Below are 24,700 nucleotides of genomic sequence, written 5' to 3' on the forward strand. Positions count from 1 at the left end.
CCTCCATACAGTATTATGAGCATCACATAGACTTGCAGTATAATGGGCTCCATATATTTCTCTGTTCAGTATAATGGGCCCTATATATTGCTCCATACAGTATAAGCCTCATATATTGCTTCAGACACTAACGACCCCAATATATTGCTCCATAAAGAATAATGGGCCCCATATAATGCTCCATACAGAATAATGGGGCCCCATATAATGTTCAATACAGAATAATGAGCTCCATATATTGCTCCATACAGAATAAAGGGCCTCATATATTGATCCATACAGAATAATGTACACCATATAATGCTCCATACAGAATAACTGACCCCATATAATACTCCAGAGAATAATGGGCCGCATATAATGCTCCATACTGCATGGGCCCCATATAATGCTCCATACATAAATAATCAAATACTCACGGCTTCTCGTTCCCCGCTAGCCACAGATCCTGTCTCTTCAGCATCTTATGACCCTCTGCACTGCTCATCCCAAAGGGCGTGCTGTAGTGACGTCATTGCGCCCTCTGCCCTGAGATGTCACAGAGTCGTAAGACACGGAAGAGACAGGACCTGCGGGCAGCGGGGAACGAGGAAAGTATTTCAAACAGTTCAAACATGGGGGGCCCTGTGGCAGTACTATGGGACCCACACTGGCATTGGGCTCTCCCGACTCATGGGCCCCACAGCGTGCCGGTTTCCCTGAAGGCGAGTGCCCCCCCCCCCATTTACTCAGGGCCTCGACACTTGCCCGGGTGCGCCGGATCTTGACGCTGGCCCTACCGTCAGGTATAAATTGGATTGAAATGCTCGGACTGGCCAGCGGTTCTCCAGACCTGGGGGTGACAACGGCATAAAAATATATGAAGCCGCTACGCTCGCGTCAGGAATAACCGCCGGTCAGTCTGTGCACTGCTTTCCGATCTCAGTCCAATTTCTTCAGCCGTCTGACTGCGTCCTTAAAACAAACAAAAAAAAAAACCTGCCTTCCCTAAATATATGTGCCACGCCTGTCCATGGGTTGTGTAAGGTATTGCAGATTGTCTCCACTCAAGTGAAAGAAAGCCGCCATGACACTTGTGAAAAAAAAAGAAAACCTGTCATCCACTCCTAGAACCGGATTGACACGTTAATTTTTTGGATTGTGTTTACTTAAGTGATTTTCATTGTGTTTTGGATCCAATTTCCATCAGTTTTTGGTTAGGATCAGTTTTTACCATCCGTGTTTCGCCAGTTTCTTTCCTTGTATAGCAAAAAAACCCCAAACCTGATGGTTTCTTAGCTTCTCTTGTCCAACTGTCAGCACTCGGGTACAACTAGGATGGCAGACTGGCATGACCGAGTTTGATCAGTGAGATCAAAATTGGAATTTTCCAATTTTTTGCAACCATTTGGTCCGCAAGAAACGTACGTGCGAACCGTTCCATAGGCTATAATGGGTAAATGTTAAGTACAAATAGGACAGGTATGAGAAAAATGTGCGTTTGACACTGTCCTAATATCTCGTTACATCATGATTTTCAACTGTAATACCAACCAATTGCTTTACATTTGGGAAGTCCTTTATGTTTGGGCCACACGTAGAGCAGAAAAGCCCAAATCATACCCAGAGGGTCATTGCAATTAGTGATGAGCGAACATGCTTGGATAAGGTGTTATCTGAGCATGCTTAGGTGCTAACCGAATGTCTTCCGCGTGCTCGAATAATATGTTTGAGTCCCAGCGGCTGCATATCTTGCAGCTATTTGACAGTCGCAACGCATGCAGTGATTGCTTAACAAACACGCAATCCCTGCATGTGTCGTGGCTGTCGAACAGCTGCAAGACATGCAGCCGCGGGGACTGCATAACATATTTTTTTGAGAACGCGGAAGACATTCGGTTAGGACCCGAGCATGCTCAGATAACACCTTTACTGTCTAATAATTCATCAAAATGCACAATTCCACTTGCTTTGGAGGTGGTACTTGCCCTCTTACATTCTGGGACCATGTGCGGCGGGACAGGTTGCCCCAATGGTATGTCCATCCCTGAAAACCCAATAGTTGTTTTTCGGCATTGACACCACAGTATTTCCATGCACCAATACATAGAGCTTTTTAAATAACAAAAAAAAGAGGATTCATTTCCATAGTTGCATTTGCACTGGTGGTACTGTAACAAGCTGTACATAAGATTTAGATTTTGAAGAGTATGCAAATTTAGACAAATGAGCTTTCTTTAGCTGATAAACACAGCTGTAACGAGTTCTTGGTAATGGTACACGGGCGAGTACAGAGATGGAATATACCAGATAGTATATCCAGAAGTAGCACAGAACTAGCCACAAATTGACACACAGATTTTTGCTCATTAAGCCGCGGCGGTGTGGCGGTGCACTCCTGAAGATTGACAACTTCGACCAGCGGCATGGTCGCGCCACCGGCACAAACTGCGCGATCTCAGAGGCTGGAGCTAGCCAGGTCCAGCCGACTTCACAGCAGCGCTTACAAGCACACTCCTTGCATAACAGAGGTGGCCAGCAACGTCCAGGTCTATTTCATGACTTTTATTTATTTTTTTTAATTCTGTGGAAGCACGATTGAAAAGCAATGTCTGACTTTCATTTATTCATTTTCACAGATTTTTAGTTTCTTATTACTTTTGTCAGATTCAAGTTATTTCTGTGACCAATGCGGGTTTTTCTGTCATTAAACGAGGAGTACCAACAATATTGACCACGTGTGTATGCATGTTTGGTATCGCAAAACTCGTACTGACCTGGAGAATAATAGCAGGTGAGTTTCAGCATTTAGTGAACATGGTAAATAAAAACCAAAAAAGAAAAAAAAATTGTGGAATTGCACTTTTTTTTGGCAATTTCACCACAGTTGGAATTTTTTTCCCCCGTTTTCCAGTACACTATATGGTACAATCAATGGTGTCATTTAAAAGTACAACTCGTCCTGCAAAAAACAAGCCCTCACATGGCCAATTGGCTGCTGCCCAGTGACAGTCCCTCTCCAGCACACACACAGCTGGTCACAGCCCCTCTCCAGCACACACACACAGCCCCTCTCCAGCACACACACAGCTTGTCACAGCCCCTCTCCAGCACACACACAGCTGATCACAGCCCCTCTCCAGCACACACACAGCTGGTCACAGCCCCTCTCCAGCGCACACACACAGCTGATCACAGCCCCTCTCCAGCACACACACAGCTGATCACAGCCCGTCTCCAGCACACACACAGCTGATCACAGCCCCTCTCCAGCACACACACAGCTGGTCACAGCCCCTCTCCAGCACACACACAGCTGGTCACAGCCCCTCTCCAGCACACACACAGCTGGTCACAGCCCCTCTCCAGCACACACACAGCTGATCACAGCCCCTCTCCAGCGCACACACACAGCTGGTCACAGCCCCTCTCCAGCACACACACAGCTGGTCACAGCCCCTCTCCAGCACACACACAGCTGGTCACAGCCCCTCTCCAGCACACACACAGCTGGTCACAGCCCCTCTCCAGCACACACACAGCTGGTCACAGCCCCTCTCCAGCACACACACAGCTGGTCACAGCCCCTCTCCAGCACACACACAGCTGGTCACAGCCCCTCTCCAGCACACACACAGCTGGTCACAGCCCCTCTCCAGCACACACACAGCTGGTCACAGCCCCTCTCCAGCACACACACAGCTGATCACAGCCCCTCTCCAGCGCACACACACAGCTGGTCACAGCCCCTCTCCAGCACACACACAGCTGGTCACAGCCCCTCTCCAGCACACACACAGCTGGTCACAGCTCCTCTCCAGCACACACACAGCTGGTCACAGCCCCTCTCCAGCACACACACAGCTGGTCACAGCCCCTCTCCAGCACACACACAGCTGATCACAGCCCCTCTCCAGCACACACACAGCTGGTCACAGCCCCTCTCCAGCACACACACAGCTGATCACAGCCCCTCTCCAGCGCACACACACAGCTGGTCACAGCCCCTCTCCAGCACACACACAGCTGGTCACAGCCCCTCTCCAGCACACACACAGCTGGTCACAGCCCCTCTCCAGCACACACACAGCTGGTCACAGCCCCTCTCCAGCACACACACAGCTGGTCACAGCCCCTCTCCAGCACACACACAGCTGGTCACAGCCCCTCTCCAGCACACACACAGCTGGTCACAGCTCCTCTCCAGCACACACACAGCTGGTCACAGCCCCTCTCCAGCACACACACAGCTGGTCACAGCCCCTCTCCAGCACACACACAGCTGGTCACAGCCCCTCTCCAGCACACACACACAGCCCCTCTCCAGCACACACACAGCTGGTCACAGCCCCTCTCCAGCACACACACAGCTGATCACAGCCCCTCTCCAGCACACACACAGCTGATCACAGCCCCTCTCCAGCACACACACAGCTGGTCACAGCCCCTCTCCAGCACACACACAGCTGGTCACAGCCCCTCTCCAGCACACACAGCTGATGACGCTACTTCTCTGCTGCTCCGTGTCTCTCCATGCAGCAGCGTGCTCCGGCCAGAGTGCGGCGTCATGACGTCGCCTCCACAGCTCCGCCCCCTCCTTCCTGATTAGCTCCGCCCGCTCGTGCGTGGGGTTTCCCGGCGCTGTCCGCAGGGTTACCGCGCCCAGCTCTGCTCGGTGGCTGTGGGGATCTGAGGGGACGGCGCAGCGTGTGGGGTATTTTTTCCGCTTTTAGTCGTCGGCGGCAGTGCGGGCTCCGGACACCACATCCAACCGAGGAAGCGGGATTATTACCGGCCGAGCAGCAGAGAGAGGAAACCGTGAGGAAGAAGCCGCCGCCAGCCCGCCCGTCCTCCCTCCCGTCACCGCCCAGCACGTCTCCTGCTCCCCTCATCCTCCCCGTCCCCCTCCGGCCGCCCTTCACCTCCCGTAGTGTCGGAGCACGCTGTGGGCCTCCGGGGGAAGGCAGGAAAGCGGGCGAGCGCGGACTGCAGCCCTCGGGGCACGACCAGGCCGAGGAGGGGCGCGGAGACAGCCGTGGATGGTCACACATCGGCCGCAGAGCAGGTACGCGGGGCCCCTCCCTCATCCGATCCGTCGCCCGATCCGGTCGCGGCAGTAAATCGGCGACTCCGGATACAGCAGCCTGATCTCTGGCCCGGGGGTCTCCCTCCGGCTGTTGGGGGGTCGCTCCTATCTCTGTGTGTTTCTCCATACGGCGACATTGTCTGTACAGGTGGATACATTGTATCTGCTGAGCCTGGGGGGGAAGATATGGCCGATGGGGGCATCATGTAGTAATCCTCCGAGGTGGGGGTGTATAGAGGGCACCAGCCTGGGAGGGAGGAGGACCAGGCGGAGGAGGAGGAGGCTTCTGTGGAGACATTTTGTTACAATCTGCTGTTCCTTATTTACATGGCTGTGAGATTTCCTCCGGATTCGCCTCTTGTTTCTCTTTTCCTCCTTCTTCTGGGTTTAATTAGATTAGTAATCTACCAAATCCGCCCAATTAGGCCGCGTGTATAATCCGTGATTGAGCCGGCTGGTGCAAAATAATGGTGGATTTTATTTCTTATACCCTCCAAGGAGCGAATATCCCAAACTGTGTACGTAATCCGTGGTGGGTGTATGGCCCCCCATTAGTGGAGGTCAGGGTAGGCCTCCCCCATTATTTCACCAGGCCTTACAGATTGCTGGCGGTTAACCCTTTTCTTCCTGCAGAACCTAGGCCTCCAATCCCCCACACTTGGGACTTTGGTACCAGATGCAGCAAAGCAGGCCATTAACCTCTCTCTGCCTGCACTCCCCTCCTCCTCCCGGCTTTCACTGCCATTTTTCTTTTCTTAGCTTGTTTTTTTTTTTTTTTTGCTTATCTTCCCTTTTGGTCTCGGTGTATTTCTTTCGACAGGAAATGGTAAAATGGGGAAGAAGCTGCCTTGTAACTGTGAAATCCTGCCCCCCTATATAATTGGGCAGTCATTCGATAACCCCTGCAACAAACAGCTGGATAATCCTTATCGAGATGCTACACTTGAGATCCACAGGCAGCATTTTATTTTTTTCATTTTTCTGTGCCAAAGAGGAGCTGAATGCGTCTGCTCCTGAGTGGGGAATGAATGGGAAGTGTCAGATCCTGGGCCCAGTTACTGCAACAAGATGGCGTCTCAGCCTTTCGTTTTACATGTTAAACTCCTTTTCCTTGTGTGACAAGGCAGCCTCGCTTCCCGTCTTGGCCTTGCAGCTCCCTTAGTTACCACTTGCAGGTTTCAGCATAGTGCAGGCTGGCTTTTTTTTTTTTTTTTCGTGTGCACGGCTGTTGTAGTAATATATATATTTTTTTCCTTCTGATTTCTATTTCTGGTCTCCCTCTCCGCAAGCCACACAATGCCGGTGGGAGGAGAAGTATGTATCCATGATTGGGAAATGTAAGCCCTCGCACGCAGATATTGTGTGTTCTCCCTTGCAGTTCTCGCCCCCTATTCTTCATTTCTCTTTTGCACGTACTGTAAGTGTGAACTTATATCTGATAAATATGTAAATCTGCGATAATAGCCGCCGTTCCGAGCTGATTTGTATCAGTATGGAGTAGATCGGCACGCCGGGTGGTTGTGATCCTCAGCACTACGTAAGCTTAGGTTGTGATGCATTGATATTTCACCAGTGTCTATGGGGCCTCCTATTCAGGGTGGGTTGTTATAATGTTCTTTTTTTTTGTGTATAGTTTAACTATTACAATGCAGGGCTCTTAGTAAGGTTATGGGGGAACATCTGCATTTCTGTCTCAATTTCCATAGAGGTATTTAGATTTTAGTTGTCCTAGCACTAAATCTTTCATCAGTTTGCTGCACCTTTTTTATAATTTACATGGAACTTGGCGTAAACGTGATTGTAGTATCTCACGGGTTGTTTTTTTTTAGGGAAAACAGGATTTTTTTTCCCAGTTGATGGATCTATGAAATTCAACTGTGCATGATCGAATGTGCATTAAAGGGGTATCCTAAGAAAATAAGTGGAAGCTTATGTCTCCATTGTGATTTTTTCCGGTAAAAAAAAAATAAAAAATCTACTGCAGCTGAATGCAGGATGGCTGATTTTGGACTGAATCCTCTCCTATTCTGTCCTAAAATATGCTGATCTGTCACTTTTCTGTGGTGTTCAGTATAGTCTTCATGGCTATCAGGCAAGAACACTTTGCTCAGGGTGTCCATTTAAAAATGTTATGTATTTCTGTCCATGAAAGGTTTTTTTTTTTTTTTTTTAGGCTGGAAAAACACCTTCTCTCCTGTAAGTCATGCTGCTTTTGTCCATTCCTGTAAAAATCATGTGGATGGCTTCCTGATACAATTGCTTGTTTTCACACTTATGTCAGTTCTAGATCTGCAGTTTAGTCCAAGGTGTAGAGCTGTAAACCACAACTTACACCCAAACCCACAACCGTCAGCATCACAAAGCCCAACTTTTAGTTGTTGTGACAAACAGAAGCAAAATAAAGATGTGGGGTTTCTATAAAGGAATATCTTTTTTTCTCCTGTAGGCTGAGGCTGCATGGTGACTTGGGCTGCAATACTGGTCCCTTGGACAAAGAGTTCAGTATGCTGCTGCTAGATTGTAGCACGGTGCAAGTTAATGGGGTCGCATTTCAACTTGCAAGGATGCTTGACAAGCACATTTGAATTATTTGGGACTTGTCGTGATACCCTGCAAATCTCAATGTGACCCCATTGTTTCTTTATACTGTGGTTGCAGCTGTGTTCAGCATTGTATTGCCACCCGACATGACTAAAATCACCCTATAAGCCCAGCTTTCGAGTCACACTTGACTTGAAAGCAGCCGTTAAATCCTTGGGTTTGTATGCAAAATAATAAAGGAAAATTCAATCGCGTGAGTAAAAGTGTGCATTTTCTTTAAAAGGTTTGTAGAGGACCAGAAAACCATGACAAATTCCGTCTGGAAAGGGCACCAGTATTTTCTGGGTTGTTTGATGTTGTAACTGGCACAGACTTTGGATCGGTGTAAAGGTGTTTCTTGAAGAAATCTGCCATGTTTTCCTTATCCTGTAAAACCCCTTGAAATCGTCTTGTTGGGTGGAATGATCATGTGGTCACCCCTGGTTCCCATTCACTTTTGGAAGAAGAATTAAGAGATCATAGATGTGCTCTTCCAACTTCCACATCCGGAAAGGTGCATGGTAATTGCTGAGCGCGCACGAGTCCCGGCATGTATCTGTAGGAGTGCCTTGGAAGTGAGTGGAGCAGGACTAAGCTTTTAACAAATTTTGGGCCTTGAAGCAGGTGATGGTAATGTTGGTCTGATCTTCTGCCTGCCGTCGTATATCGGCTCTGCAGTGTTGTTCTGTAGCAAAGTGCATGAGGAGATTGTGTCCATCCAGTTTTAGTGCTGTGCCTTCCATTGACCATGGATGTAATGCAACATGCTAGGAAGGGCCATGTCTGACTGTAGTAAGATGAAATCTATATTGAACCATTATGGCGAGTTATATAATTGTACCGTATCTGGTTAAAGTCCTTCAGTCTCGTGGGATTCTTGTGGGTTGCATTAGACTTGTTTGGCGCTCCATGTGCCACCATATAATACACATATGAGAATTTCCGTAAAACGGCTTGTGATCTGCGAAACGGTTTGGGCTAATAAGTCTATGGGTGCCGTGGTATTGATACATTGGCGAGGTTTGTAAGGCCTAAGGGTAAGTTATTATTTATTATTATTATTAATTGTTATAGCGCGATTTATTCCATGGCGCTTTACATGTGAGGAGGGGTATACATAATAAAAACAAGTACAATAATCTTAAACAATACAAGTGATATACAGGAGGAGTGAGGACCCTGCCCGCGAAGGCTCACAATCTACAAGGGATGGGTGAGGATACAGTAGGCGAGGATAGAGCTGGTCATGCATCGGTTTGGTCGATCGGTGGTTACTGCAGGTTGTAGGCTTGTCGGAAGAGGTGGGTCTTCAGGTTCTTTTTGAAGGTTTCGATGGTAGGCGAGAGTCTGATGTGTTGTGGTAGAGGGTTCCAGAGTAGGGGCGATACGCAAGAGAAATCTTGTATGCGATTATGGGAAGAGGAGATAAGAGTTCACACAGGGCGTTTTTTGCTGCGTTTTTTAATGCTAATTTTCAGCTGCTTTTTAGGCAGGAAACTTAAATGCGGTATTTTGGCCATAACGACAATCAATCTTCCTAGGTTTTTTTTTTTAATGCAGCTGTCTTCCACTGACTTACACTATTACAGTATTTGTTTGTAGTGTTTTCTATGGGATGAGACTATTCTAATCCTGACTTCCCGTGCTGCAGGACAGGAAGTCTTATTGTAAGATTAGGAAGTCTGACTTTGGAAGGAAACTATTTTCATACTTGACTATAATATGTATTTTATATATTTGGGATGTTCATCCATTAGCGCAATGCACGCAGCGTTGAAACTGCGATTTCACAGCGGTACAGTCTTTTCTTCTGTACACGAAATGCATCGATATCCTCTAACAATAGACAATTGTTTGGTCTGTCTGTAGCAGTTTGCAGCTGATGGAGTAGATATTAAGTTTTCTGAAGAAATCAAATTGATGCAAAATGTCAGCTGGTCCTGCCAAAATGTGACATCCCTTTTTATCTGTGGACCTGGAGAGCTGGGTGAGTGAGTGCTGGATGCTGCCATCCTCTGCCCCATATACATAATGTAATAAAGCAGTAAAGAGGCCTTCACAGTAGTGACCATAATTGTGCCCAAAAACTCATTTGACCGTTAGTTCATCGACTTCTGATAAACCTGTACGCTCAGCCAAGTAGATCCTACGTTGTTGATCCTTCAGCCTTGACAACCTTTGTCAGATTGTCCTTTATTCACTGTAATCTTTGATCAAAATAATTGGGCTCTGACAAATTTTGTCTAATGCACACCTTAAAGGGGGTTGTCTCCGTTTTGGAAACAAGCCAAACTGCACAGTTCTTGTAAAAGTAAACTTGTTACTTCCTGTTTAAAAAATCCTCTGTGTTCAAGAAAGGAGGGGATCTTTAATTTTGTAGTTGGTAGCTGGTTGCCTAGATTACCAGACACTGCAGTCTTGAGTGGCTGGTTAGCTAGATGAGGAGCGGACTCCACTCTGAAGCTGGCTGGACCTGAGCAGCTTCAATGCACATGCGCGTCTCCCATGCTGCAGAGGCGACGTTACCTCTGCTAGCAGCCTGGCAGAACGCTCTATTCCCAGGGTGGTAGCATTTTGCTGACATTAGTTCCTAATTTTGACCTCAACCTGTTAGGCCTGGTTGTGTAGTACAGTTTTGGTTTCTCTGTATTGTAACTCCCTAACCCATAATACGTACATTGTCATTGTTGTACACATTTTGCAGTTTTGATGTTACTTAATCATCGTGACGCTCTGTGTACTGGTTGGATGCATTTTTTTTTTCTGGCAGCTTACATTGTAGGTGTGATTTTTATTAATATCCAGGCAGATGCTTGACCTGAAAGGGTGACTCATGGCAAACTGCTGGCGCTAATATTAGCCCACCAGATACTGATATCTTTTTGTGATGCTTTAAATCCAGTGTTGTTTTTTTTTTTGTTACCTCTTAAAGGGAACCTGTCACCCCGTTTTTTGAGATTGAGCTATAAATACTGTTAAATAGGGCCTGCGCTGTGTGTTCCTATAGTGTATGTAGTGTACCCCGATTCCCCATGTATGCTGAGAAATAACTTACCAAAGTCGCCGTTTTCGCCTGTCAATCAGGCTGGTCAGGTCGGGAGGGCGTGGTGACATCGCTGGTTCTTCCTCAGCTTTACGTTGGTGGCGTAGTGGCGTAGTGGTGAAGACACAGCGCGCGATCTGCGCTGTAATCCCTTGCATCGGTGGGGGCGGCCATCTTCCTGGGGCCGCGCGTGCGCAGATCGAGTGCTCTGCTGCACGGGGCTTCAGGAAAATGGCCGCGGGATGCCGCGCGTGCGCATTAGAGATCGCGGCGGCCATTTTCCCAAAGCCGAGATGCAAACTCGGCTTTGGGAAAATGGCCGCCGCGATCTCTAATGCGCACGCGCGGCATCCCGCGGCCATTTTCCTGAAGCCCCGTGCAGCAGAGCACTCGATCTGCGCACGCGCGGCCCCAGGAAGATGGCCGCCCCCACCGACGAAAGGGATGACAGCGCAGATCGCGCGCTGTGTCTTCACCACTACGCCACCAACGTAAAGCTGAGGAAGAACCAGCGATGTCACCACGCCCTCCCGACCTGACCAGCCTGATTGACAGGCGAAAACGGCGACTTTGGTAAGTTATTTCTCAGCATACATGGGGAATCGGGGTACACTACATACACTATAGGAACACACAGCGCAGGCCCTATTTAACAGTATTTATAGCTCAATCTCAAAAAACGGGGTGACAGGTTCCCTTTAACCAAGGGTTAACATAGCATTCTACTATGGAGTTAGTTTGATGTTGTGTCCGGCATCTTTTTTTGTAGGAGAGATCAAATGGAGGCCAAGCCTTAATTTGTCAGACATCATTTACCTATGTAAGTGATCAATATGCCTAAAGATGCGCTATTTTTTTTTGTTGGTATTAAAATACCTTCACCCCCAGGAAAAGATCTCAGCAGAAAGCAGAACATACTGTGAACCCCCGGGTAGCTGGATAGATCTCTCCACAGGTAATCACTGGCTTCTTTTATTCGGTACATGTTATTGTAATTGGCATAGATTTGATGATTTTTCAGTATACTGTAGAGATGAACTAAGGGATATATAAGTGGGTGAATACTGGAGCAAAATTTATGTCTGTGGTCTGGTGGAAGCTTTCTTGCAATGTTTAATTTGTTGAGTTGTAAAATGAGGATTATTGTTCAAGGCTTCTGAAGATAAAGAACATGAATGTTGTACAAGCATATTGGACGGTTTTTAATTCTGCTCTTTTCAGTCCAGTCCCTGCCGGCACATGGCGACATTACACAGCTTGCTTACAGAGGACCTGTCTCTTCTCCAGACTTGTCTGTTTTAGTTAATACTTGTTTTCCCCATGTAATAACAAAGACTGGGGCATCATTTCCCAGAACTGTTGTGTTCTGTTCCTCTGTTATTCCTCTTAGAAATGTAATGAATAAATTATGGATGTTACCAGTGTATTCAATGTCCGTGCTGTCCAAGTAGCGCGGACATTGTCTAGGCCAGGGGTGGGGACCCTCAGGCCCCAGGGCCATTTACAGCCCTCGATGACCTTTTATCAGGCCCCCGATTCTCAGGGACCGCATTCTTAGGCAGGGAGGTGTATTTTGATTGCCACCAGCTCATTATTTTCTTCTTGCTCTGTTAGCACACACAGTGTTCACTACTGAACACTTAAGGGCATGCAATGAAAGATTACATACTGACACCAGTGCCAGAGCCAGGATGCACTTTGTGGGCGGAGTTTGTACGGCCCCCCGAAGGATGGTATAAATATCCAAATGGCCCTTGGCAGAAAAGATTCTCCACCCCTGGTCTAGGCACATGAGGAATGGTTATGGTGCAATACCCAGTACCAGGGCTGTGGAGCTGGAGTCGGTATAAAATGGACTGACTCCTAAAATATGATAAATGGGGACAGTAGTTCAGTGCAGGATGTGCTGTAAATGTTTTCATAATAATTTGGGAAGTTATGAAATGTCCTATCAATGTCTTCTGTTCCTGATCTAAGGATCTCTGCTTTTAATTGAGATTAATCTGTGCTGCACTTTTATGTACATGCTCAGGAGGACTGAGGCAGTGGTGTGGAGTCGGACGTTGGGGAAATTGAGTCGGAGTCATTGATTTGGCTTACAGACTCCATAGCCCTGCCTAGTAGGAACCAAAGATGCTCCAGGATTGCATTTACCCAATATAGATCGTGTCAGGTGACAGAGCCTCCTTTAAAATTACAATTTACGGTAACTGTTCTGAAAAGTGCAGAGGAAGCTTCTATTGAAATGAGGGCATCTGTGCTACTTAACGGTTGCATAGGGAGGAGAGTTTTAAGTTGTTCAAGTTGGCTTAATAAAATAAAAACGTATAATAAAAAACGCTCACTAAATCTCCAATGGTCCAGTTCTGCAGAGTGATGCAGATCTTTGGAGTGGGGTGGGGCTGGATACTGTCAGAATGGTGGCAGTGGATTGATGAGCATTGCTGAATTTTTGGATTTTTTTTTTTCCTTTCATCTGTGAACTTTTGTAAATTGTTCATCACTAGGCGACTTACTTGCCATGTAAAGCTACACCCATCATTGAACTGGTCACATTAGCCACTGCCTCGTCTCCCACGTTTAATCCTACTTTTGGTATTTTATTTCTTGCTCTCCCTTTTGTTTTCTGGATAAATAGAGTGAAATGTGTAATGGAAAGATTCCTGCTAAAAATAGAGGCTTCACCTAAGGCTTTTCTATCTTTCAGTGGCTGCTTATCCGCTTGTATAACTGTTCACGCAGCTCCAGGGTCTGTTTTTGTGCAAACCATTAGGAAAGCAAGTCGCAGAGAGGATTGCGTACCATTATGTAACAGCAGCCAGTGCCTGAATGACTTGTAGATGCCCTTTGATTTTTTTTTTTGTCCCTTTTTGCTTCTGAAACCGGATTTTTACATCAGTCATATCCCTCTTCTGCTTAAGTGATTGACAGCGATCCCAGATTACATAGGTAGTTTTAAATGACTAGCTCTAAACCATCTCCACAAGCCTCCAATCCCTCCATTCTGTCGGTGTTTATTCCTAATGTAATTGCTAAGCTTTTTTCTGCACATAGGAAAGGTCACACTAGAATATGTCATGGCTGCTGATTTAGCCTCTGATTGGATTATATTCTTACTATCTGTGGATTTTGGCTTGTTGCATTGCGATCTTGATAATTAGCGTTCTCTCTTGTTACATCCACTTAAAACCATATGGCAAGCTTTATCATGGAGATACCATTGCATGAGGCCCTGTGGGCTGAATAGGTCTCGTCAGGCTGCTATTCTGGGCAAATAAATGGATGTGCATCAGTTTTATGCTGGGCAGAGGTGGGGTTCCTTCTGACGAGAATACTGAACCCCTTAAAAAACAAAAACAAAAAAAAAAAAACACTAGAAAACCACATCCTAGATATCACTGAAATATTCCAATTGCAAATTTTTATTCATAGTGGAATTAGTTGAAAACAATAAAACCTATAAATGATCAATGTAAATCAAATTTAATATCCCACGGAAGTCTGGATTTGGAATTATACTCTATATCAAAGAGGAGGGTGAAATTACTGGCTGATCCAACTTCAGTGGAAATGCCTCAAGCTAAGGAAATGATGCTCAGTAGTGTGTGTGGCTTCCACGTGCCTGTATGACCTCCCTACAACACCTGGGCATGCTCCTGATGAGGCAGCAGATGTTCTCCTGAGGGTTCTGCTCCCAGATATGGATTATAGTATCGGTCAACTCCTGGAAAATCTGTTGCGCAATGTGGTGTTGGTGGATGGAATGAGACTTGTCCCAGATGTGCTCTATTGGATTTGGGTCTTGGGATTGGGCAGGCCAGTCCATAGCATCAATGTCTTCATCATGTAGGAATTGCTGACGCTTTAGCCACAGGAGGTCTAGCATTGCCATGCATCAGGAGGAGTCCAGTGCACCTGCATATGGTCTCTCAATGGGTCTGAGGATCTCATCCCGCTACCTCTGGCTAGCACATGGAGGACTGTGTGGCCCTCTAAAGGAATGCCTCCCCACACCATGACTGACCTACTGCCAAAGTGGTCATGCTGGAGGATGTTCCAGGCAGCAGAATGTTCTCCACGGCGTCTCCAGACCCAGTCATGTCTGTCAAATGTACTCAGTGTGAACCAGCTCTCATCCGTGAAGAACACAGGGTGCCAGTGTCGAATCTGGCAAATGCTAACCACCCTGCATATGGTATTGGACTGTGTGCACAACACCGACTAGTGGATGTCTGGCCCTCATACCACCCTCATGGAGTCTGTTTCTGACAATTTGAGCAGACACATGGATGTTGGTGAAACTGCAAGAAAAAAAAAAGCAAAAATAATCCCATAAAAAAAATAGTTTATTATAAAGATAATACACTAAAAGTTGAATATCAAAGTTCACATAAAACGACAAAGTGGATAGATGATTTGCACAGATGTAAAGCACATTAGCCCCAGTAATTTGTAGTAGATTGGGGGGGGGGAAAGTATTTATAACGTGCTAGTGCTCATACAGACATTGTTTCCAAGTTGCAGAAAGTTAAGGCCCCTTCACATTAAACGACGCTGCAGCGATACCGACAACGATCCGGATCGCTGCAGCATCGCTGTTTGGTCGCTGGAGAGCTGTCACACAGACAGCTCTCCAGCGACCAACGATCCCGAAGTCCCCGGGTAACCAGGGTAAACATCGGGTAACTAAGCGCAGGGCCGCGCTTAGTAACCCGATGTTTACCCTGGTTACCAGCGTAAAAGTAAAAAAAAAACAAACACTACATACTTACCTACCGCTGTCTGTCCCCGGCGCTCAGCTTCTCTGCACTCCTCCTGTACTGGCTGTGAGCGTCGGTCAGCCGGAAAGCAGAGCGGTGACGTCACCGCTCTGCTTTCCGGCCGCTGTGCTCACAGCCAGAGCAGAGAAGCAGAGCGCCGGGGACAGACAGCGGTAGGTAAGTATGTAGTGTTTGTTTTTTTTAACTTTTACGCTGGTAACCAGGGTAAACATCGGGTTACTAAGCGCGGCCCTGCACTTAGTTACCCAATGTTTACCCTGGTTACCAGTGAAGACATCGCTGGATCGGTGTCACACGCCGATCCAGCGATGTCCACGGGAGATCCAGCGACGAAATAAAGTTCTGGACTTTGTTCAGCGACCAACGATCTCCCAGCAGGGGCCTGATCGTTGGTCGCTGTCACACATAACGGTTTCCTTAACGATATCGTTGCTACGTCACAAAAAGCAACGATATCGTTAACGATATCGTTGTGTGAAGGTACCTTTAGTCCTTAAACCATTTGCATAGCACACATGTCAGGAAGATATATTCCCTAGCTAACTATTAAGGCGTATAACTATTTAAGGGAAACAAATACTGCAAAGATTTAGCTAAATTCTGCTGTTACCCATTGTATCCACCTGGGACCGTATGCTTTCATCCCCAACACGTGTTTTGCGTGGGCTTCCCCGGGGGAGCTGTGTGCGGACCAAAAGGATTGCTCAAGCCGTCTCTCTCCTGCAGTCAGGAGGTCCCCATATACAGTAAGATGGTCAGCAAATTCGTCAATTCTATTGTGTATGGTGACCACATAGTAGTGACAGTAGTAGGGAGCCCCGGAACCCCTGGTCGGTGTTCTGCAACCTAGTGCATCCCATGATGTCGTATTCACATAGTGGGCATGGGCCTACAAAACGTTAGGCGTGGAAACCTAGTACCATGTAAATGTTGCACCTGTATTGCATCTATACATAGGGTGTTGGCTGTTTTGAGGGTGCTTCACACTTTTTAAAACTTTTTTTTTGCACAGAAATTTACATTTTAAAATCAATGTCCGTTTAATGCATTATTCATTAATTTTATCATTTGCTGTTCAAAAGAATGCTGCAAGTCTGCATGTGACACCTGCAGATTTTGCTGCTGTTTTGATGTATAAAAATCTGCAACAAATCTGCTTAGGCATGCGTTCACCCTGAATGCAGATTTCCAGTAATAATGTGTGTGTATATGGCTTTCTCCATTGTGCTGTAAATTATCAGTGTTCTTCTTATCGGCTGTCAGCAGTTGCTAGCTTAGTCTACAAATGGTGCAAAATGGAGATCCCCTTCGTCCTTCTTGCTGACACTGCGGTCTTTCTGCTCTTCTGTATATAAAGCTTTCCAGTGTATGAGGGTTTGGCAGTCAGACAGCGTCAATCATCACAATCCCATCGACTTCGAACATTTTGCTTTGTGCACATGCTTTGTATGTTGTTGTCAGATTATTTCATGTTTTAGCTATCCGGTTACATTGTTAGTACATATTGGACATTTTCCAATAATTATAGTGAATTTGCAAGATGAAGCCTTTTTTCAGAACGTGATTTTTTTTTTTTTTTTTTTTCTATTGCCTTTTGCGCTTTGTAGATTGGCTTTTTCAGTTTACTGGATTTTTTTGGTTTCATTAGATTTGCTAGTCTATAATGTCTTACACAGTCTGTGCTCTTTTGGCTTTCATACACTTTAGATGCAATGCACATTAGCTATCTTATCCTAACCTGCTGATTTTTGGCAGGATCCGCTTGCCATCTAATGTATCAGGGCCTCCTGCCTGCTGCATTGACTGATGTCAGGGGAAACGCAGATCTGATGGTTTTAAAGGGAATCTGTCAGCAGAATTTCACACCCCAAACTGTGTCCATGTAGCTCTTGCAAAGAGGAAGTCCAGCAATATCGCAAGGACAGGGTCCTGTCCCCTCTGTACCAGTCTCACTGTAAACCTGTTTACTGTAAACGATATCTATAACCCTGTATGTAACCCTTTCTCATGTACAGCACCATGGAATTAATGGTGCTATATAAATAATAATAATATCTTTTACATGGCCAATCTGTTCCTCCATTACTGACAAATCAGCATTTGAATTGATATGCAAATGTGGCTGAGGAGCTGTGGTAGATTTGAAGCCTCCATCACTGCAGCTCTTTTCCCCACCCTGTGCCGCCTCCTTCTTTACCGGAGGCTACTTGTCTTGAAGTAAAACAGAATGGAGGCGGTCAGTCAAGCAGGGGGTGGGGAATAGAGCTGGAGTGACACCTGCTTCATATCTACAGTACCTTTTTCAGCCTAATTTGTATATCAATTCAAATGCAGATTTCTCACTGACAGGCCATGTAAAGTTAGGGTATGTGCACACGTTCAGGTTTTTTCGTGTTTTTTTCGCGATAAAAACGCATTAGAAAACGCCTACCTATGCATCCTATCATTTAGAATGCATTCTGCAATTTTTGTGCACATGATGCGTTTTTTTTCCGCAAAAAAAACACATTACGGTAAAAAAAAGCAGCATGTTCATTAATTTTGCGGATTTTCTGCGTTTTTCCCGCTATTCTATGCATTTGGAAAAAAGCAAGGAAAAACGCATCAAAACCGCGAAAAAAAAACGCATGCAGATTTCTGGCACAAATGTCAGGTTTTTTTTTTTTTCAGGAAAATTTCTGCCAGAAATCCTGACGTGTGCACATACCCTTACTGATGGACTTGGTTTTGAAGAAGATACATGCGTATATCAATAGTTTGAAGGGTGAAATCCTGCTGACATATGCCCGTTGATCCTTTTCGTTCTGCGGACGTCTAATGGCGGCGTTCTGCGCTTTCCCTATAGAACAGTTGACCGAGCCAATATATGTATATGAGATTCTGAAAAGGTAGCAATTGGCAAACACTTTAAGGCTATATTCACACTTTGCGGATTTTGCTGCGGATGCGCAGCGGATTTGACCGCTGCGGATCCGCAGCAGTTTCCCATGAGTTTACATTTCAATGTAAACCTATGGGAAACAAAAAACGCTGTGCACATGCTGCAGAAAAATCCGCGCGGAAACGCTGCGGATTACATTCCGCAGCATGTCACTTCTTTTCTGCGGATTTTCAGCTGCTCCAATAGAAAACTGCAGTTGAAAATCCGCAGAAGAAAACGCAGTAAAAACCGTGATAAATCCGCAGTAAAAACCGCGATGGGTTTTCACTGCGGATTTTGCAATTCCGCTGCGGAAAAATCCGCAGTGGAATCTGCAAAGTGTGCACATAGCCTAAGGCTATGTGCACACGTTGCAGATTTGACTGTGGAATTTTCTGTGCAGATTCTGAATTTCTTGGCAGAAATCGCAGGTCAGAATCTGCACCTTCTTTTGGTATGTGCACACGTTGCAGATTTTTGGGCAGATTTCTTCCTTTTTTTTTCCCCTGCAGATTTCGGTTATGGAATGTGTGCAGAAACGCAGCAGATCTGCACAAATAATTGACATGGTCCTTTTTTGAATCTGCTGCATTTTCTGTGCAGATTTTTCCGCACCATCAGCACAGCAGTTTTTTTTTTGCCATTGATTTACATTGTACTGTAAATCATTTGCAGATCTGCAGCATTTCTGCGCAGGGAAAAAAGCTGCAGTTCTGCAGGAAATCCGCAACATGTGCACATACCCTAAGGAGTTGTCTTTGAGACAACCCCCTTTAAAAATGAATTTCTTTGGGTCCAGGTTCAGTAAATTCTTAAGTAGCCAGCACGCCCAGAAATTTGCCGCAGAAGCGAGATCAGACCCTTTTATGTCATGTCGTTGAAAGTTCTTATTTCTAAGCTAAATTGGCTCCCGGAGCGGTCTGACAAGCTCCAGGAGAGGTGTTCGTCCCTTCCGTGGACACGTGATCTGTAACTTGTGTTTGGGTGTGGTTGTGGATCTAGTGCTTGGCATCAGCAAAAGCCAAGAGATATAGGGAACTTTCAGCGCCGGGTAACTGGGTGCTCTATAAGATGATGTTACGTTTATGGGTTAGAACCAGGATTTCTTTCAGCATCCCCATAGGAACTTAATGGAGCAGCTGTCGGACATCTGACCTGTCACGCCATCTTGCAACAGGGATAAAAATTTTCCCAATCTGCCTATCTGTGCGTATCTCAGCAGAGTGATAACTCTGTGTAGCCGGGCAGACTCCTTGAGAGAGTGAAGTGTTGGCAGTGTAGGGATTCACTCTGCCCATGATGTTTTCCTTGTCCATCCTCCTAAACAATCTTTGTAATGTGTATGGGCTCCATATAGAAAATCTGTGACAGATCATGATACAGTACATGCGAAACCCATCCAATACATGGCAGAACGAACCTACTTGGGACTCTGAACCAGATGTGTTAAAAAAAACAAACACAAACAAAAAATGCAGTTACATATAGTGAAATATGTAACTCTAGGAAATGGAACCGTTAGTGTGCAGACAGTGTGCATGAGGCCCTATAATTCATTTAGACCGGTTAATTGTCAGCTTTCCTACAAACATTCATTTGACAATCAGCTAATTTAAGCAGGATGCCAATCACATGGCAGACAAGTAAAACGCTCATTCATTAGGCGCAATGATATTTTTCTGGTTCCCTAAAAAAAAAAAAAAAAAATTCTCGCTAATTTAAGTCCAGAGCCTCTCACCTAGCCAAATTAAGTCTCATGCTTCGCACTGACGAGGGCCAACAGCCCGAAACACCGTGTCTGCGAATTGAGATACTAATTTAGCTTTTATCCTAAGTCATATTGCACGACTCGTTAAAGAGTTGATTGTGACTTGTAGGATCGCTACTTCCAACAGGTGGCGCTATAGAGTTGAGTCCTCTTTTTCTCAGAAGAGGCAATTTGCATACGCTAATTTAATGTCACATTGTGCAGACAGGACATGTGCTGCCAATAGAACATGACGCTATGTGCACAGAAGGACCGTAGTGAGGATTGTCCTGTGCACATAGAAAATTTGTCGCCCTCTGTAAAAAGTCCAGTGAATGACCGCCGCTAAGTGTTCATTCATCAGCATGAATCATACCGTGTAACCCCGCATTAAGCCGCCTCCACATGGACTTGTCTTTGTACACTGGTTTGCATTGGTATTTGTTAACCAAAACACAGAAGAGGTACAGACGTTTCCAGTACACGGTTTCTTCCACTTCTGGTTTTGCTTTACCAAAGCTGATGCAAAGTCCTCAGTGCTCTGACTATTAGAGGTGAATTTTGTAAAACCAAGTTCCAACTCTTTATTACACTAGTAATTGTATAGGAATTAGAGAAAGGCCAAATTCAGTCTGATCATAGCTTCATAGACGAAGTTACATAATGGCCAGCCGAGGCGCAACTAATAGTTCACATGGTATAGCCAGTCCTCTATGGCATTGGGATTTGTGGTTCTCTGCTTACCTATTCATCTGTGTGGGCTTATGACAGGTAACTGATTCTTCAATGACCTGCCTCCTATTTTAAATACTGCATCTAATAGTGTTGACTTGAAAAATAAAAAAAAAGCCTCCATAAAAATGGCGCAGTAGCATCTATTGCTTACCGATAGATGCTACTGTGCATGTGTCACCGCCATCTTGCTAATACTACGATAATACTACGCTCATTGCTTTTTTTTTTTTTTTGCTTTTTATTTTTCCTTCCACATTTTGTTTTGCAAGTAAATTTCCATAACATTTATCATGGCTCCATAACATTTATCATGGCTCCCTGACAGTGTGCAAGGTCCATTGTTTATACTGACCCTGATAGCCCTCATTGACTTCTAACCAAGGCACTCTGGTTTCTGTCCGGACTTCTAGTATTTGCAGGAATCTTGTTTCTGAGCACATTCTCCCTTGTTCTGGTGAGGAAGATGAGCTAACACCTTGGATGGCAGCTTCTCTCTGGCAAAACTAGAATGTCAGTAATGTTGGAAGTAGTGTTGAGCGAACGTGCTCGTGTGTGAAGAGTATCTTCGGCATGCTCAAACTATTTTCGACTCTCCCCTGTTTGGTAGGCAATCCCTTCATGTGTTGCGGCTGTCACAGTTGTGGCGAATCGAATATAGCAGGGGTGTCAAACTGCATTCCTCGAGGGCTGCAAACAGGTCATGTTTTCAGGATTTCCTTGTACTGCACAGGTGATAATTTAATCACCTACACAAATAATGAGTTGGGGATTAAATTATCACCTGTGCAGTACAAGGAAATCCTGAAAACATGACCTGTTTGCAGCCCTCGAGGAATGCAGTTTGACACCCCTGGAATATAGTATTCGAGCACCCTGAAGATACTCGGTTACCACCCGAGCATGCTCTGATAAGACCTTGTCCGAGCACGTTCGCTCAACACTACTTGAAAACCAAGGTGCCTACTTTCTTCTTTTGCATCCAACATTTGCCATTGGGGTAGATTTGGGAAATCTTCCTAACATCAGATAGTAAGGTCATCCTGAGAAATTAATCTGCTGGAGCGGTTAGTTTGCAATAACCATATGTAGTCCACAGTGGTAGTTTGGGTCTTTTCCTCGCCAGTCATAGACATGTAAATTGGAATTTTCCCTGGGTCTCTACACTTTATGAACTAGGATTGTTTTCCTGTCTTGGGTCCTTTTGGGGCTTTCAGGTGTAATGTCCACTGTATACGTGTATTTTTATGCCTTTTTTTTGTCTGAAATGCAATTCACATTCTGGATGTCATTATTTGTCTCGTCGCAGCGTCTTTCAGAAATAATTTTATGGCGTTGTTGCTTGATGAAAGGACAAAGGACAGGATTTTACTTGTTTAAATATCCTTTAGTTTTGGTGACTGTTGGGGATGAGCGAATGTGCTCGGTTATCACCAGAGTATCGCGGTGCTCGATGTGAAACTCAAAACTCCTTCCTGTATCTTTGGCGCCTGTTAGCAGCCAATAAGCATGCGGGGATTGCCTGTGAGTTGCTGTAATGCCATAGTCCTCTTGGTTGAGGCATTACTGTGATTGGCAGGCTGGCTGACATCAAGGGTTATAAAAGGACAGGCGTCGCTCGTCACACTGACATCATTCTATCTCTGTGACACTTTGTATTGGAGGGAGAAAGTGCTTGTCTAGGCCTGTGTGTGCATAGTGTAGCAAATCAGAGGCCTGCAGTGTAGGTACTGATGCTGAAGCAGAGCCATCATAAGGACAGCCCTTCTAGGGGCTAATCGTTTGTAGTGCATACAATCTGCATTTAGCCTAGGGAAGAAGAGCCATAGGAGCAGGAAGAGTGACTGTCTGCAGACAAGGATTAGGCCTGTGTAGTCCGTTGGCTATTATATAGCTGCAGTTTTTTTTTTTTTTTTTCTGTGTGGGTGCTGGAAAAATGTAAATACATAGTGGATGCTTTCCTGAAACGGAAAGTACTTGCAAGCAGCATAATACAAAAAATAGCAGGTTTACCCAGAATCCTTTGCAGTAGGCGGAGCTATGTAATACATTTTGATCCATCAAGTATCACGTGCTTTGATGTCCTTTTTTGTGCTTATTTCACACACACATCGTTGAAACTTTGGGCTACATTTCTCAGCCATACACTATAAAGACGTGTGGAGTAAATTTCCGTGATCTGTAAAACTGCTAAAAAGCTTTAAAAATTTCTTTGCAAGCTTCATTTCTCAGACAGTGTTACGTGGTCTGAACATTTTTGTGATCTCTAAAACTGAGAAAAAGCATTGAAACCTCTTTCTGGATTGATCATGATTGTCATCTATACACGTTTGCGTTCTGTTACATTATGGTGGCGTAAGCTCACAAAAAAACGCTTTGATTGCTGCAGGTGACCATTTTTTTTTTTTAAATTAAAAATTAACTTTCTTTCAAGAGACCTAGCAATTAGAAAATGCTTAAGTCATTCATTAAGAGACTGGGAAGTAGAAGTGCCGAGGACGTGGGGCAGGTGCGACTACACCTGTTGCTGGAGCACAAGAAACACGCTCACCCATGACACATGGGTTCCTGTCTCGCCTTGGAGGGAGGCACACTACACTACTTCTGAAGCCAGAGCAGTGCAAACAGGTGGCCGGTTGGATAGCAGATAATGCTTCCAACAGGCTTTGCAGCACCACCCAGTCTTCCACATGGTCCAGTCTCACCAGCCTAAAGTCTGAATCACTTAATCCTCATCCTTATCCTCCCCCCCCCCCCCCCCCCACCATGGTCACGCCCAGAAGACCACATTTCTTGATTGTGGCCTCTCAAACTGCATTCTCAAAGAGGGGCAGGACGACATGCTGTTTAGCGATGCACAAAACTTAGAGCAGCCATGGCCACACGAACATGACTCTGGGGGAACAGCAAATTTGGGATAAGGAGGAGGAAAATGATACTGTGACACAATTGCCGCTAAGGCTACTTTCACACTAGCGTCGGTACGGGTCCGTCGCTATGCGTCGGGCTGACGTACCGACGCACGTTGTGAAATTTGTGCACGCCGTGGGCAGCGGATGCAGTTTTTCAACGCATCCGCTGCCCATTCTGAAGACCGGGGAGGAGGGGGCGGAGTTCCGGCCGCGCATGCGTGGTAGAAAATGGCGGACGCAAAAAGTTACATTGAACTTTTTTTGTGACGGTCCGCCAAAACACGACGGAAGCGACGTGTGGCCACCCATCGCGATCCGTCGCTAATACAAGTCTATGGGCAAAAAAACGCATCCTGCGGGCACATTTGCAGGATCTGTTTTTTTTACCCAAAACGACGGATTGCTAAAAACGCAAGTGTGAAAGTAGCTTAAGTGGTTTTGTAAAGTCAGGAGGCCCAGGGTCCGGTGGTGGATGATGTCACTAACCCAACCTGGGAAGCTGGCATGCAGAGCAAGGCCAGCAGCGCCTAAGGGGAGACATCGACTGCACCAAAACAGAGGCAGTGGGGGGTGACGAAAGGGAGAAGGCAGGCAACTGTTCTGCAGAGCACCGACAGTCCTTAATTTCTCCGTAAGAGAGTTGGGTGTTCCCCAGTCTAGGACTTTTTTTTTTTTTTAAAGTGTTCTCTGAGACAAAATGACCATTTGCAGTCTGTGCCATGCCATCATCAGCAGGGGCCTGACCAGTAAGAACCTAACCATCACCACCAGCATGATCAGGCACATGTTATCTAAGCACCCAACTCCGTGGGTCGAACGCCTGGTTCACTAATTGTAATGGTGGCAGCGCTGATGAGATACTGTTTCCGGAAAAGGATGGTGGTGCGAAATCTACTGTGCGCTTCTCACATTGAGAGACT

The 24,700-nt window shown here is 45.8% G+C and overlaps 1 protein-coding gene across 1 annotated transcript in view; it reads left to right on the forward strand.

The window, feature by feature from the left end:
• Positions 1–4,604: 4,604 nt before the first annotated feature.
• GNB1 (G protein subunit beta 1) overlaps positions 4,605–24,700 on the forward strand; it is a 65,239-nt gene continuing 45,143 nt past the window's right edge. The window contains exon 1 of the mRNA XM_069741456.1: positions 4,605–5,044. The gene's annotated coding sequence lies outside the window, so the exon portion shown is untranslated. The remainder of the gene's footprint in view (positions 5,045–24,700) is intronic.

The sequence above is a fragment of the Ranitomeya imitator genome, chromosome 10, assembly GCF_032444005.1.
Source record: "Ranitomeya imitator isolate aRanImi1 chromosome 10, aRanImi1.pri, whole genome shotgun sequence".
Taxonomy (NCBI): Eukaryota; Metazoa; Chordata; class Amphibia; order Anura; family Dendrobatidae; genus Ranitomeya; species Ranitomeya imitator.